The sequence below is a fragment of the Callorhinus ursinus genome, unplaced genomic scaffold (genome assembly GCF_003265705.2).
Source record: "Callorhinus ursinus isolate GAN/ISIS: 27379988/994484 unplaced genomic scaffold, GSC_fseal_2.0 scaffold3, whole genome shotgun sequence".
In the NCBI taxonomy this organism is placed as follows: domain Eukaryota; kingdom Metazoa; phylum Chordata; class Mammalia; order Carnivora; family Otariidae; genus Callorhinus; species Callorhinus ursinus.
Genome location: NW_027397065.1, coordinates 49557043 through 49571856, shown reverse-complemented (window position 1 = coordinate 49571856; position 14814 = coordinate 49557043). Strand labels below are relative to the sequence as shown.

The window sequence follows — 14814 nt, the reverse complement described above, 5'->3', positions numbered from 1 at the left end:
GGTTAAAAATAGAAGTCCATTAATTAATTTATATTCATGCTATAAAATTTACAATCCCTGAGGAGAAAGCAACTCTCAAAACATCTTGCCAATGAACAAAATGTTCTATGCCCTTGATGCATGCTGGCTGCAGTATACTGGGAGCCAAGGGTGCTGGCAAAACAGAAGGGAACAGTGTTATGTCCTCGTGTTGTTCTCCATCTGCCATGTTTTGTAGGTCTGCCAGAATTTTCCCAGCATGACTCCTCCGAATTTCCCATTTCATCCCAGATTACACACATCTCAGCCCTGGCAAGGAAGATCCATACTTAGAGCCAGTTTTGGAAAGGTTTGACATATATTCAGTGTTTAGTATTCATTACCCTATGTCCAACAGCAAAACAGGAGTATAGTCTTCTGATTAAGAGATTAAGCTATGGAACCAGAAACCTGGATTTGAATTCAATATGACTTGCAATAATGACTTAATCATTCTAAGATGAGTTTCCTTGTCTATGAGAGAAGCATAGTAATAGTAGCAAGCTCATGAGTTGTTGACAGGGTTAAGTGAAATAATAACGTAAAATACTTAGCATATCCCGGGCTCATGGAAAGCACTCAGTATGCATTACTTGCTGTTCTACTTTCTTTTATTACCTTGAGTAAAAACTGGAGAATTCCAAGCTAGATCGGGAGGTGCTATTTGTTTTCCCTATGTCCAATATGTCGATCTTTTGTGTCATCATCTGAAAAGGTAATATTTGGACTATGATCTTTAAGATCCCTTTCTGCTCTGAAATACTAAAGTGAATAGGAATAAGGCAAATTTGGCATTACGGGAGAATAAGCGATAGCCATTTTAGTTTTTCTAAATCATCTAAGAACTCTTTTGCATTAATCACCACATTTATAAAAATAGCTATGAGTTTGTCAGTTAGAACATACAAGCCAGAATGTGGGTGTGCAGTAAAACTGTGCAGTAGGTGACATTTTTAGGAAATCCAGACCTTCCCAGTCTTCATCTTTCCTGAAATGTCTCTCCTGACATCCTAACCTTTCCCTTATGCTCCCCTTTCCCATCCCTCTCCTTTCCTGAATCCCTGGATTATATTTCTTATCTCTGACTGTAAAATGAAAGCTCTTGTTTCCTCCTATTAAATAATTTCATGCTCTGAGAAGCAGGGAGGAGGCATATTTCAAATCAGGTTCTGTGATTGGACCATGCTTTCCCGGGCCCTGATATAGTGCCAGATTGGTGGTTGCTATTTTCTCATATTTGACAGATCAGAGAATTACGGTGCCTCCTCTTGCAGCAATGATGTAACTAGTTCTTTAATCTTCACGCATTCATTACTGGTTCTGGCTTCAGCTACTGACCAAAAATATATTGCATTCTAAGGATGCTTAGAGTTTCTCTCTCATACCTAATTAAACTATCTTAGACTTTTCCTAACTCTAACCTCCTCATTTTACAGATGAGAGACGGAGGTCCCAAGAGATGACATGACTTGCTTTATGACTTCACAGCTCATAAATGACGAAGCTTTCTGTCATAATACCTGAAATCCCATTACAGGATTTTATTCCTCAGAGTCTCGCTGCTTTTTGATTATTTCTTTTTGTTTTTTAATAAGAACCTCTTACTAAGTTTGCATCTCTCTAGGATAAGGAGCATGTTAAATTGGAAGTAATTAATACTTCCTGGATTAATTGAGAAGGGGTTCTTAGTTAGAACAAGATCCAGCAAAATGCCTGGGGCACAAGAGGGCCTAGAAACAGAGGGAAGAAGTGCAGAGTACAGATTGTAGTAGAGAACTCTGGTTAACAGTGGCTTCTGCATGGTGGGGAGAGAAAAATCTGCCCAAAGTGGGTTAAAGAGAGAATGCAATATGAGAGAGTAAAAGAATCTTCATATTTCCCACAATTTTTTTTTTCTGAAAGTGAGTAGATGAGCGAAATAGCTGGAGAGAGACATGAGGCCACTGGAGGGATCTTTTAAAAATATAGATAAAATTGTAGTGTATTTGTAAGCTGTTGGGAATGGTCCAATATTTAGGGAGAAATTGATAAAGAGGAGAAAGAGATGCTGGTCATAAGAGCAAAGCCATTTTCTCAGTGAAATAAAAAGTAAGTCAAGAGCTGAGAGTGAGGAGAAAGGAGAGGGTGTTGAGGATTTTAGAGGAGATGAAGGTGTGTGGACATTCACCTCAGAAAATGGAAGAGTGAATTAGTTGGGGAATAGAGTGAAATTACTGGGTAATACTAGCAGCCCTCTTGAGTTTGGTGGTAACAGGTTTAAAGAGACACAAGTTAGACCTATAGTGAGTTTTCTTCCCGCCCCTCTCAGATGCTTGAGTGTAGTTGCAAAATAGGTGGATGACTGAGTTAAACTACAGTTGGGGTTTTGCCAAACTGGACTGAAGGAGGGAAGAGGATCCAGGGTTTGTGGGGGTAAATGAAAGGAGTGGATATAGAGGTTGACCATGGCATCTAAGAAGCATATGGGAGGAACAGAGGGCATAAGACAGGTAATGGGCAATGAAAAGCGATGGGCCTGGTGCGTTGGAGGTCCTAATGGTAGTTAAATTGTACAGGAATGTATGGGAGATTATAAAATTAACTGAGTTGCAAAAGTAAGAGCAGATGTTTGAAAACATATTTCACAAGCAATGCAGTTATTAGCAATAGCGAGGTCTAGTGTTTGGCCATGGTAGCGGGTGGCGGAAGTGAGGTGAAGGAGAAAATTGCGGCAGTAAAGGGCTGAGAAGCACAGGGTTGGATGGTGACCATGGCACTGGTGTGGAAGTGGTCAGGAATGCTGATATAGGCATAGAGTAGAGGAGGAAGAGAGATGGTAGTGTAGAAGGGGTGAAGAGTATGACAGTGATTTTGAGACTAAGTCTTCAGTGATTATGGAAGCTAGGGAGAATAGCAGGTGACTGCAACAAGGTATGATAACAGGTGGTAGAGCTTGATGGCCTCTGTTTCAAAAACAACAGCATGATTTTGGCAGGAAGAAGGAAGAAATGGTTGACTACAAGTGATTGCAAGGATCAAGGAGAGCACTTAGCTTTACCTCCACGTTCTTTACAATGTCAGGCATGGAAGGTAAAAACGATCTTCACTTGAGAGGCCTGCAAAGGAAGCAGGTTTCATAATCAACACATAACTCTTCATGTGATGGAGGAGCTAAAATCAAGTTTGAAGATATAGAGGATTTTTCTGGTATAGACTGTAAGTTCTAGAGTATCCTGCAGAAGAGCGGAGATGGATGGTGGTGGTTAATAATAGCTATGAAATCATATTAGAGAATGCACAAAGCTCATCTGAGTCATGATAGGTGATCTAGAGTAGTACTTCTGAAACTTTAATATACACACAAATCTCCTGGGGATCTTGGAATCTTGTGAAAATTCAGATTCAATAGGTCTTGTGGGGAGGTGGGGCATAGGGCTGAGGCTGAGGTTCTGCATTTCTTTTTTTTTTTAATTAAAAAAATTTTTAAAGATTTATTTATTTTAAAGAGAGAGAGAGTGAGTGAGTGAGTAGAGGGGGGAGCGAGAGGGAGAGAGACAATCCTCAAGCAGACTCCCCGCTGAGCACGGAGCCCAATGCAGAGCTGGATCCCAGGACCCTGAGATCCTGACCTGAGCCGAGATCAAGAGTCAGATCCTTAATGAACAGCCACCCAGGCACCCCGAGGTTCTGCATTTCTAGAATGCTCCAAGGAAAGGCTGATACTGCTGATTTAAGGATCATACTTTGGGGGGCAAAGCTCTATAGGCTTGGACTAGTGTCATAGTGGAGCCTGGAGATGGGATGCCAAATATGCATTTGATGTAGAACATTTGGAACTCTGGAGCTTCCTTTGTTCCAGGAATATTTAATCGTTGCCACCATTTTTGGAAGATCAGTTTTTATACCTCGTTCCTTCTCTGAATCTGAAGTGCCTGTGTTTAATATATATTTCCACTAAGCGTCTTGTCTTTGTTTCATAGATGTGCATGCATTATTCCAGCAGGATCATTTGCTTGCTGGAGCCAGAGACTGTGGGGAATGGGGGAACATTATTGGATCATGAGTCATAACACCTAATTTTAATTCCCATTTCTACGATTAACTAGCTATCAGAAGCAGTGGAAAAAATCATTTACCTTTCTGATCATTTTTATATGTGAAGTGGGGATAATCGTGCCTAGCTGCCAATGCTATGAAATTCAAATGAGACACTTGACATAAAAATGTCTTATAAACTATAAGACAATACAATGATATGATAATACTAATTACAGGGATGGCATTTCTTTGGTGTATACCAGTATGACATTCTGGCATCTGATTGATTGGTGCCCATGCCATGCTGCTGGTTAAATATTTTTACTATGAACACTGAATATTATGTTTTATTATTATTTATTCCATATTTTGATACCAAGCTAGTAGAAAACTGGACACGAAATAGTTGTTGAATTAAAGGTTTGATATAACGAGGTGGGTAGAATATTTGAACATCTGCCCCCACGGCACAGTGAGTGAAAAGTGAAAGTAATTTCCAAATGCTGGAATGAATTCTTTCTAATGATGATTCTGTCACTTTTATAAGGAAACATTAAGACGTCAATTCTTGTTCCCTTAACAAATTTTAAAGTGTCTTCACCACGATTCCTTACATGGTCTTCCTTTTGGGATTATACCTTTCACATTGCTGTTGACTGATGGAGGAGTCATGCTGGTGCAGCCAGCCAAGAGGAGAGTGTTACACATGGCCAGGCTATGATTAACCTTACCCATTTATTTTGTTCTGGGACAGAACTCGCTGTTCCAAAATGTATTATGGGACTCAGGTCAAAACTTCTTCAAAGACTTCTTAGGTGAGTTCCTATATGGGGAAATATTTTTACAAAGACAGTTTATTCTCTGACAGTAAAAATAGTTCTATTTAAAAAAAAAATTTCTTGGAGGGTTTGCTTTATTTAGTGAGGACTGATTTTCCTAGGTCTCTGGAGAGGACATTAAAAAAGAATGGATTTTGCCGTTCAAGTTCTGGCTCTACCTCTTATCAGCAGTGAGATCTTAACCAAGCTACTTAATCTCTGTAAGCCTTGCCTGTAAGGTTTCTTACCTGTAGGACTGGGATAATTATAGTATCTTGTTCATAGGATTGCTGTAAGTATTGAGACAAGGTGTGTGAAATAAGCAGCACACTGTTAGCCCAGAGTAAGTGCTAGTTGTTGTTGCTGTTATTATTACTACTGTATAAACATCTGGATAAAGGGCTTGAATCCAGAATCAAGAACTCTAAATTTAACTGTAAAAAAACAAACAATAGTGGCGCCTGGGTGGCTCAGTCGTTGAGCGTCTGCCTTCGGCTCAGGTCATGGTCCCAGGGTCCTGGGATCGAGCCCCACATCGGGCTCCTTGCTCAGCGGGAAGCCGGCTTCTCCCTCTCCCACTCCCCCTGCTTGTGTTCCCTCTCTCGTTGAGTCTCTCTCTGTCAAATAAATAAATTAAAATCTTAAAAAAAAACAAAAAAACCAAACAACCCCACACACTTTATAAAGTACGGTATGCTGATGGAAAACAAGCATGTGAAAAGATGTTCAATATTATTATTCATTAGGGAAATGCAAATCAAAGCCATAGTGAGATATCGCTTTCCATCTGTCAGAATGGCTAAAATTGTAATACCCACACCAATACTAATGACCGTGGCAAGTGTTGGTGAGCATGTGGAAGAACTGGAGTTCCCCATGCACTGCTGGTGGCATTGGAAAATTGTAAAACCATTTTAGAAAAGAATATGACAGTTTCTTAAAAAGCTAAATATACCATGACCTCATGAGTTTCTTAGAAAGCTAAACATACCACACTACCACATGACCCAACCATGCTTCTCCTAGGTGTTTACCCAAGAGAAATAAAGCATATGTCCATATAGGGCTCTATATAAAGATGTTCATATGTTCATTTATAACAACCAAACACTGGAGAAAACCCAAATTTCCATCAACAGTTAAATGGACAAATTGTGGTGTATTCCCACCATGAACTATTACTCGGCAGCAAAAACAATTTAATTACTGTTATATACAATGATATAGATGCATCTCAACATAATCATGCTGAATGAACAAACCAGACCAAAAAAGCACTTACTGTATATTTCATTTATATAAAAATTGAGAAAATCTGAACTGTAGTGACCAGAAGCAGATCAGTGGTCGCTTGGGGACAGGTGGAAAGACAGTGGGGAAAGGCAGAAAAGAGGAACTACAAAGGGACCTGGGAAAATTTTCAGGGGAATGCATATGTTCATTATCTTAATTGTGCTGATCATAGTAATGGTTTCATAGGTGTATACATTTGTCAATCTTATCAATGTGTACACTTTAAACCGTGGAATTTATTGTAGGTCAATTATACCACAAATAAGCTGTTAACAAAAAAAGAACATGGTGGCTCCCACCTTCATTGCCTTCCCTATGTCTCTAAGCCTAGGAGGCTTTTCATAATTTGTCCCCATCTTATTGACTAGTCTCATCTATTACTGAACCTTCTCCACTGAGACCATTTTCTTCATCCTCTCCCCTGTAAGGTCACATGCCTCCCTGTCTCTCTGTTCATGGTATTCCCCCTATGTAGAAGGCCTTCCCCTATCCTATCTTGATAATTAAACCCCGATCTAGGAACTACCCCCAAAACATTTCTTTCATTTGTTCATTAAACATGCATTTATAGGGTACTTGTTGTGTGACAAACCTTAGGCTGGGAGATAGGTCCCTTCAGGAACCAAGGCAGCCCCAGCTCATGTTCTCATGAGTCTCATAATCCACTCAGGGACACAAACACTCAACTGATGTGCAGTTATGCACACATTTATGCTCCTCAGCCTTTGAGTACTCTTCATGTTATGGGGGAATCCCCCACTGGGGGTTGTTGGTGAGAAGTGGGACCCATTTCTTCCTAAAGGTGTTGGGAATGCTCCCTACTCCCTAAGTATAGGCATATGATTTAGGATTGCTAGCTTAAGGATCCTGATTGCTACTTAGAAATTTTGAAAGAGTAAAGCAGAGACATAAGTGCAATTTGGCAAGTGCCCAGTGGGGGTTTTGACAGTGTCAGTGTCCCAGAAAGACCATGCCTTGGGGGGGGGGGAGCATTTTGGCTCTTGCCCAATTTTAGATCCTTGGTCTCTAGGCTTTCTCTAGATAGCTACTGTCTAAGTCTGTTCGGGCTGTTACGATAAAATACCACAGACTGGGTGACTTATAAACAACAGAAATTTATTTCTCACAGGTTCTGAAGACCAGAAGTCCAAAATCATGTTATGGTTAGTTTCTGGTGAAGGCTCTCTTCCAAGTTGCATACTGCTGGCTTGGGAGCTCTGTGGGGTCTCTTTTATAAGAGCACTAGTCCCAGTCATGAAGCTTAAACATCCCCCTCTATCACTTGCTGTCTACTCAAGCTCTCTTAGTTTTAGCTTTCTGGGCCAAATAATAGTGTCTGCCCCATATGGTTGTTGTAAGTTTCTATGGGATAATCCAAGTTAAATGCTCTGCACAGTGCTTGGCATATAAAGATGCTCGATAAATGTTAGCCATTGCCATTACTCTGGCTTACTAAAGTGGTTTGATACAGATATAAAAACCACTCTAGCCAAATGTGGTCAACTGACTCATCCTCACTGGAAAGCTGCACTGATCCAGAGCCTTGGACAATCCTTAGATCACCGAGGAAAAATGTTCTTGCATAGATTACATTATCACACACCAAAAGAGACAGAAGTTCAGAGGATCGAGCAGATGACACAAAAATACACACAGTTTGGAACCCCAGGATAAGACGCAAATCAGGAATTCAGATAGTCAAAACTCACCCAGACCACAGGTGAGTAAAGCAAACTGAAAAAGATTCTGCTTCAGGACAACTAACTGTGCTTAACTGGGGTCATAATTGTGCAGACAGAAAAGCTGGACCACAAGCAACATCAATCTGAATGCTAAAATGTCAATTTAATTGAAATGTGTTGACCCCCGCCATATTTTGCTCTCGACCAGGTAGCAGTGAATATTGTGAGGCCCTGGTGGGTAGTGAGAATGAGGGCCATGGCGGAGAAGGCCATGAGAGATGTGGTGTGCGACAGATCGAAACACACAGAAGTACAACTGTGTATAATCGTCTTTTTCACTCTCTCTTTGTTAGCTCATTCTTACCTTAAAACTTAGGATCTGATAGAAATTTGGATACAGAAAGAAGTGACTGAAACAGTATTACTCATTCTTTGGAAACATATTAACTTGGTCGATCATTTAAAGAAAATGAAATATGTAAAGGGCTTCTAGTCAGAGACGTTACCCTTGGTGCAATGGTGATGCTTTTAAAGCCATCACGTAGAACCTTCAATGCTTAAGGAATTGAAGGGTAATGGAAAATCACTGTTCCTCTTAATGAGCACAGAGCCAGAGCAGACCTTGTGTTCCCATGCAAATCATCCTCTTGGCACGTGGACCGATTGGCAGTGTTTTCCCGGCACACTTAACGGCACATAGGGCATCTGTGTGCAAAGCTCTTTTAGTGACAAAAGGTTGAACAAGGGCAGTGAAGTGAAGGAGGTAGACTGTTCTATGCAGCAGGTTTTGACTGCAATTGTAGACTTCCCTTGTTTGCCAAATCCCAACTAAAGCTTCCTGCATCAGATTCTCCCCATCTCCAAACCCTTGCCGGGAGGCTGGATAGCAGCAGACAGTAGAAAAGAGTAGGAAAGGAATTGGCTGCAGCCTGGAGGAGAGTGCTATCAGAGAAAATCATTAATGCGGAGGTAAGAACAAGATCTGGACCTTCCACGTGATTGCGGTTGCTCAAAGGAGACTGTGGAATCCTCTGGCGTAGCCTCTCTTCTTGCCTTGGGTTCTCCCTCCTTTACTCCCTCCATTCATCCTTTCCTTCATTCCCTCCTGCACCCCTAGAGCACTAGGCACTTGAGAGATTGCAAGATGAGTTAGAGTCATTTCCTGCCGCGAAGGAGCACCGTAGGAGTTAGCGCAGCAACTCCTAGTGATTTAGTGACTTTGAGCAAGTCTCTTTACTTCTTGGTCTCTAGCTTTATCTTAGCAAAAAAAAAAAAGAAAAAAAAAAAAAAAAATTCAGGAACAAGAGATGGTTTTTTTTAGGTTTCCCTAGCTCTCAAAGTTTACTAGCTTTTAAATATTATCAGTTATTATGGGCTAGACCTTCAGCTAAAAATGTGATTTCATTCTTATGAAAATGAAGCAGGCAAGAACAGTTGTGACATCTCCCATTTTACAGATGAGGACACCAGGGCTAAATAAGGTTAAATAAACTGCAGAAGATGGCTCCGAGAGTTCATGGGTGGAAGACATAGAATTTGAACCAGGAGGGCCAACTCCACACATAGCTGCTGTACGATATGGCCCTTTGTGAAGCCAGTGGTTTTGTTTTACAGGTGGTCTGGCTGGAACTAATAGAAATTGCATAAGTGCCGGGACTCTGATGTCAGAATTGCCTCTGTTCAAATTAAAGCTCCATTACTTTCTAACCGAATGCCTTTGGGCAAATTACCTAATCCCTCTGTGCCTTGATTTCAGGCTATCAGTGTATTAATAACACATTTTGGACCAGAAATCATTGCCGTTCAAAGCACTAGGATCGAGGGATTGTACTCTGCCAGGCAAAATATACAGCACTTTCCGCTCATCATCTCCCTTATCCCTCATGACAAGCATATGAGGTATGTCCACACAGCATATGCGCAACAATTATTCCCACGTTACACATGGGAAAATGAAGCTCAGAGCGATGGCCAAAATCACATAACTTATAACTGGTGGGACTGGGATTCAATCCAGCTCTCTCTGATTCTAGAATGATGCTCTTAACCATTCTACCATTCTGTCACCATCCGATATGCCTGGAAGAATTAGAATAGAGTCATTATTACATAAATATGAATTCATTTGTTTCTCCTATCATTCTCCCCACAAGAGGAGCAATTAGAACAGCATGAAGAGCACAGCCGTGTGGGAGGGGTGGCCAATTAAAAAAGAGAGAAAAGCCTTGAAAAACCAACTTCCCTGGGCTGAGGAGGGCTGGTTATGGAGATTAATTTGTCTTTTCTGGTTTGGTTTTGAGCTCATGCTGGGATTGCTGCTGGGAAACAAGGCAACCCTAATTCTAATTAGAATTACAGAGGCTCAGGGCTGGAGAGAATTTGGAGTGTAGCCTTCAACCTTTGTTTGATGCAGGAGCCCTCTCTATAACAACAGGAGCCATTGGGCCTTATTCTCCCTTTGTCGTAATGCCTTGTTGAACATGAACTCACAACCGACATCCTTCAGGTCAGCTCTGTTTCAAAGTCTTGTCCTTATCTCAATCTCAACTTTTCCTTGTTTTGTTCTTTTCTCTTGATCAGCAAAGAACAAATGTTCTCATTTTTCCATACTATTATTGTGTAACCTTTTGGAAGCAACCATTACAAATCACAGACTCTGCTTTTCAGTCTTGCTGCTGTCCATTAACCTGGTTACTCCTACCTATTCTTGGGGTTTTAGGTCACATATCACTTTCCTGAAAAGACCTTCCCTTATGCTCAGACAAGGTCAGATCCCCCCTATTTTATGCATCCACAGCACCCTAAATTCTCTTTGTAACATGGCATATGCTTACAATTATCTAATATATTGAATGTTCGTATTTCCCACAAGATATAAAATCTAGAACTTGTTGGTACTGTTCATATCCGTATCCCAGGCACTGTGCCTCTTCATTCCATTCATAGCTTTTATGGATTACCTCCTGGGTACCAACCACCGTACTTGTGAACAAGGGATTCAACCCCTCACCTCACAGAACTTAGTCTAGTAGAATTTTTCATTCTTTTTTTCCCTCAACTTTTATCTCTTCTAGCAATTGGCAATAAAAGAATTTTGCTGTGTGATTCCTCTATGCAATATTTTTTCTAAGTATAAATTGGTTCAGAGTGGTGGTTCAAATGTGTGGTCACTGTCTTGATTTAGTTTATGAACTGCACTTGTCCTCATTTTGCGGATTAGAAAACTGTGGCTAGGCAGTTCAACTGATACCTGCACAGTTGGATTACATCAGTGACATCATTCATTCATTCATTCACCCACCCATCCATTTAGCCCCCGTTTTCCTTTGCAATTTTGATTCCACTCATCTCAGCGTTTGGGAATCATGAAAACTTTGGCCATGGCATAGGCATGGGGTTCTAGGCCTGGCTTAGGTTCTATAACAATTTGCCACTTACTAGCTGTGCAACCTTGGGCTGGTCAGTTAAACTTTCCAGTTCTCAGTTTTCTGAGAAATACCAACTCATGCTTCATTTTTTTTTTTAAAGAGGACCAAATGAGAAATAGAGCAGCATCTAACAATTATGTGATATACTTATTATAAGCCAAGAGCTCTTCTAAGGACTTTACGTATATAAACTCATTTAATCCAATCTATGAGGTAGGTGCTGGTATTATTTTTATTTTGCAAACAAGGTAAAAGAGGCACATAGAGATTAATGAACACGCCCAGTGTCGCCTAGCTGGTAGGTAGATGCAGAGGAGAAAGCTCCGTGTCTGCCTGCAGCCTACACTCTCAACAACCTGGCTGTGATTGCCTATGGATGATACATATGGAGCACTCAGCATGGCACTCAATGCAAGGTGTCTCTAGTTGGCTAATGCAGGTTTGTGACAACTCTGAATTGGCATGCCCCACTTTTCCTAGGAGATCTCATCAGATAACAGAAGCATTGTGAACATGAAGCACTGCTTATCCATTTTCTTGCTCAAATGAACCCTAAACCCAGGCTTATGCCAGCTCTAAGTGGTCAGACTGACAAAGTAAAGGGAATAAATACATAAAAGAAGGAGCAAGGCGTGGAATCTAGTGAGGGGAAATGAGCTTCAAATGTGAAAACTGTCTGCAGGATAGTAGAGTTGATTTCTAGGTCTTCCACACAAGTCCCTTGACTCTGAAAGCAGCAGAATTGTCCATCAGGGTCAGCGACTATTCAGTGCCTTCTTGGTGCCAACCACACTAAGAGCTCTGAGCATGTTCATCCCCTTGAAGAGAGGACAAATGTACCCCATGTTTACAGGCTCCCACTCTGCATCTCAGTTGTCTTTTCAGAGTGGAATAGGGGGGATTTTCTGTGCAGTCAAACCTGGTCTGCTGCCCCCTGTCTTGCAGGGAGGATGAATCATCCTCCTGCTTCTCCGGGTCACCTGTGGGACATCGTCCCTCTGCCTTTCCAGTCCTGTTCCAGCCTGCTGTGTTTTCCTTTAAGGGCCAGCCAAGTTCCAAGCCATAGTTTTCACTCCTTTCATTCACTCTCATTTATTTCTTCAAGTATTACCTACTCTGTATTAGGCCCTGAAAGCGGATACAAGACTGAACAAAACAAGCATGGGCCCTGCCTTTTAGGTCACATGGAGGAATTTGGATTGTAGATTCAAAGGAAAGACTTTAAAGGGTTTGATGTTGGGATGGTGATCAGATTTGCATTTTGAGATCACTCAGACTGCAATGTACAGGTAAATTGGAAGGGACAAGGGTAGGTGGTTTTATGCTAACAGGCAAGAGATGATAGAAATACTCTGTCCCTCAGCTTCATATTTACTCATTCTCTCATGAATCCCTTGTCATCTTAATATTCCTATAATTCATTAAATTCCCTAACTATTACATCCTGCCTGGTTAAGTGGTGAGCTCTATGCTGAGGGTCCGTGACTGATTATTGTTCTCTGAGTCCAGCACAGAGCCTTACACACATTCAATGCTCACTATGAAGAGTTTGCATCTTAGCATTTCAGGGTTGAAAGTGCCCTTAGAGGAAATCTAGGCTGACCACTTTATTTTGCAAAGCCCAGGCAGGATAAGCAACTTGCCTAAGATTACGCATTAAATTAGTGATAGAGGTTAGATTTAATATTAGCATTCTGCCTGACTCAAGTTTATGAATGATTCAAAAGATTAGTGAATAAAGATTTTTTTCTCTTTTTTACAGTTGGAATCCTCTAGTGAAATAAAGAGAGGAGCCAGGAAATTGAGAAGAAAACAAGGGAAAGAGAAGGTATCGAGTTAAAATGAAGTAAAAATCTGCATTTGCTCTTCACCCAGGATCAATTTATATTCTGATGGCAGTGAGGGTCCAGTATTTCTAGATTGGCCAGGTCACAGCCAGAGGCGCAGGGACAGAGACTGTGATCCCTTGGGAAAAGTCTGGGGAGGGGCCACTGGAAATTGTGATGATAAGGAGAAACCTCCTTTTCATCCTTCTTTCTCACAAATGGTTTCTTTATCCTTTTGGTTTCACCCATATACACAGTTGCTTTTTCTAATACAGCAGTGTTTCCTTTCATACTCATGTTATAATTCATGCACAATGAGCTTTTAATGCAAATGTCCTTGGATTTGGGATCAAACGTGTGGTCTTTGAAATCTAGCTCTCACATAATATGTAAGATCTTAGGCAAATATCTACATCTTTCTGAGGATTAGTTTATCTTTAGTATCTCTAAAATGATCAAAATGTAATAATTAGCTGACCCAGTTATGGTCAAGCTTATATAAGCCAGAGTTTTTCTAAGCTTGGTCTGTAGACCACTTGCATCAGGCTCCCCTGCAGGTGTTTGATAGAAATGCAGGTTCCTGGGCCCTGCTCCAGATCTTTCTATTCAGAATCTCTGGCAGTGGGTTATCAGAGTTGGCATGCTTCCAAGCGCTTCCAATGTGCATTCAGGCGTAAGAACCACTAAATAATTTGGAAAAGTGCTTTATACATCATAAGACATTGTATAAATACAATTTTAAAAGAAAATGTATTTTTGCACCCAAACTGTCCTGGTCTTGGCCTCTATTTGCTCAAAAATCTTTTTAGAAAACCACCTCTACAATGGTCCTTGGCAGCATCTAAATAGTCTAAGGACAAATGGATGAAGGCAAATGGCCACCTGACTGGAAATTTTGTAGTCTGCTTTAGGCTTGACTCACCGGCCTTTTAAGAAAATTCTGTAATGTCGAGTGTGTGTAATAACCGGATGGGGATTCAGGCAGGAAGATTTAGACGCATGGCTGAACAAAGGAAAAAATCTCTGCAGCTGGAAAAAAGCAAAATGAAGTTGAGCTCAGTGTTTCATATAAATGCAAGACTTGTACTGTAAGATTTAAAACATCTAGTTTGCTCATACACAGAAAGAGAATATTACATCTATACTTGTATCATCTCTTGCCTAGATTTCTATAATCCCTCAGTTACTGTCTAGGGGGATGATCTCTTGTATCTCTTTGTACCTTAAGGGGGTAGAGCAGAACCCTAGTTAAATCATTTCCTTGCCCCCCCAAGAGTCTGTTGGCTTGGTTGATGTGAGGTGTGCCTTATGCGATGGCAGTAAGCAAAATACCTGGGCTGAGGCCACCATCCCCTGATCCAGCATTGCCTTTCTTTAGGGAAGTACTGACTTCAAGATTTGGTCAAGTTTTATGCCGCATGACAACCTGGGATACTCCCAGGCAGGTTATCTAAAAGCTCAAGAGATATCCATATGGGTTTTTATCCATATAGATAGCATTGTCTTGATAGAAGTTCTGACTTTAAGATCTACTTTACAGTCTGTACTTTTTTTAATATAGTTTCACTAAAGAAATTGATTTTTTTTTTTTGAACAAGCACAAGAATAGAACAGGGGAAGCTATAAAATAGCTGGGATTTATGGTCTAGCTCAGAGGTGGTTTTTTTTTTTTCAACTCATCTAGGCTGAAATTACTGCAGTCTTCCCCTTAGAGCTTCTTTGGAATTTATTT

The 14814-nt window shown here is 40.8% G+C and overlaps 1 long non-coding RNA gene across 1 annotated transcript in view; it reads left to right on the top strand.

The window, feature by feature from the left end:
- The window catches only part of LOC141371441 (uncharacterized), a 93503-nt gene extending 80416 nt beyond the window's left edge, over positions 1–13087 (top strand). The window contains exon 3 of the long non-coding RNA XR_012376394.1: positions 13019–13087. This is a non-coding gene — a long non-coding RNA (uncharacterized lncRNA). The remainder of the gene's footprint in view (positions 1–13018) is intronic.
- Positions 13088–14814: the final 1727 nt, after the last annotated feature.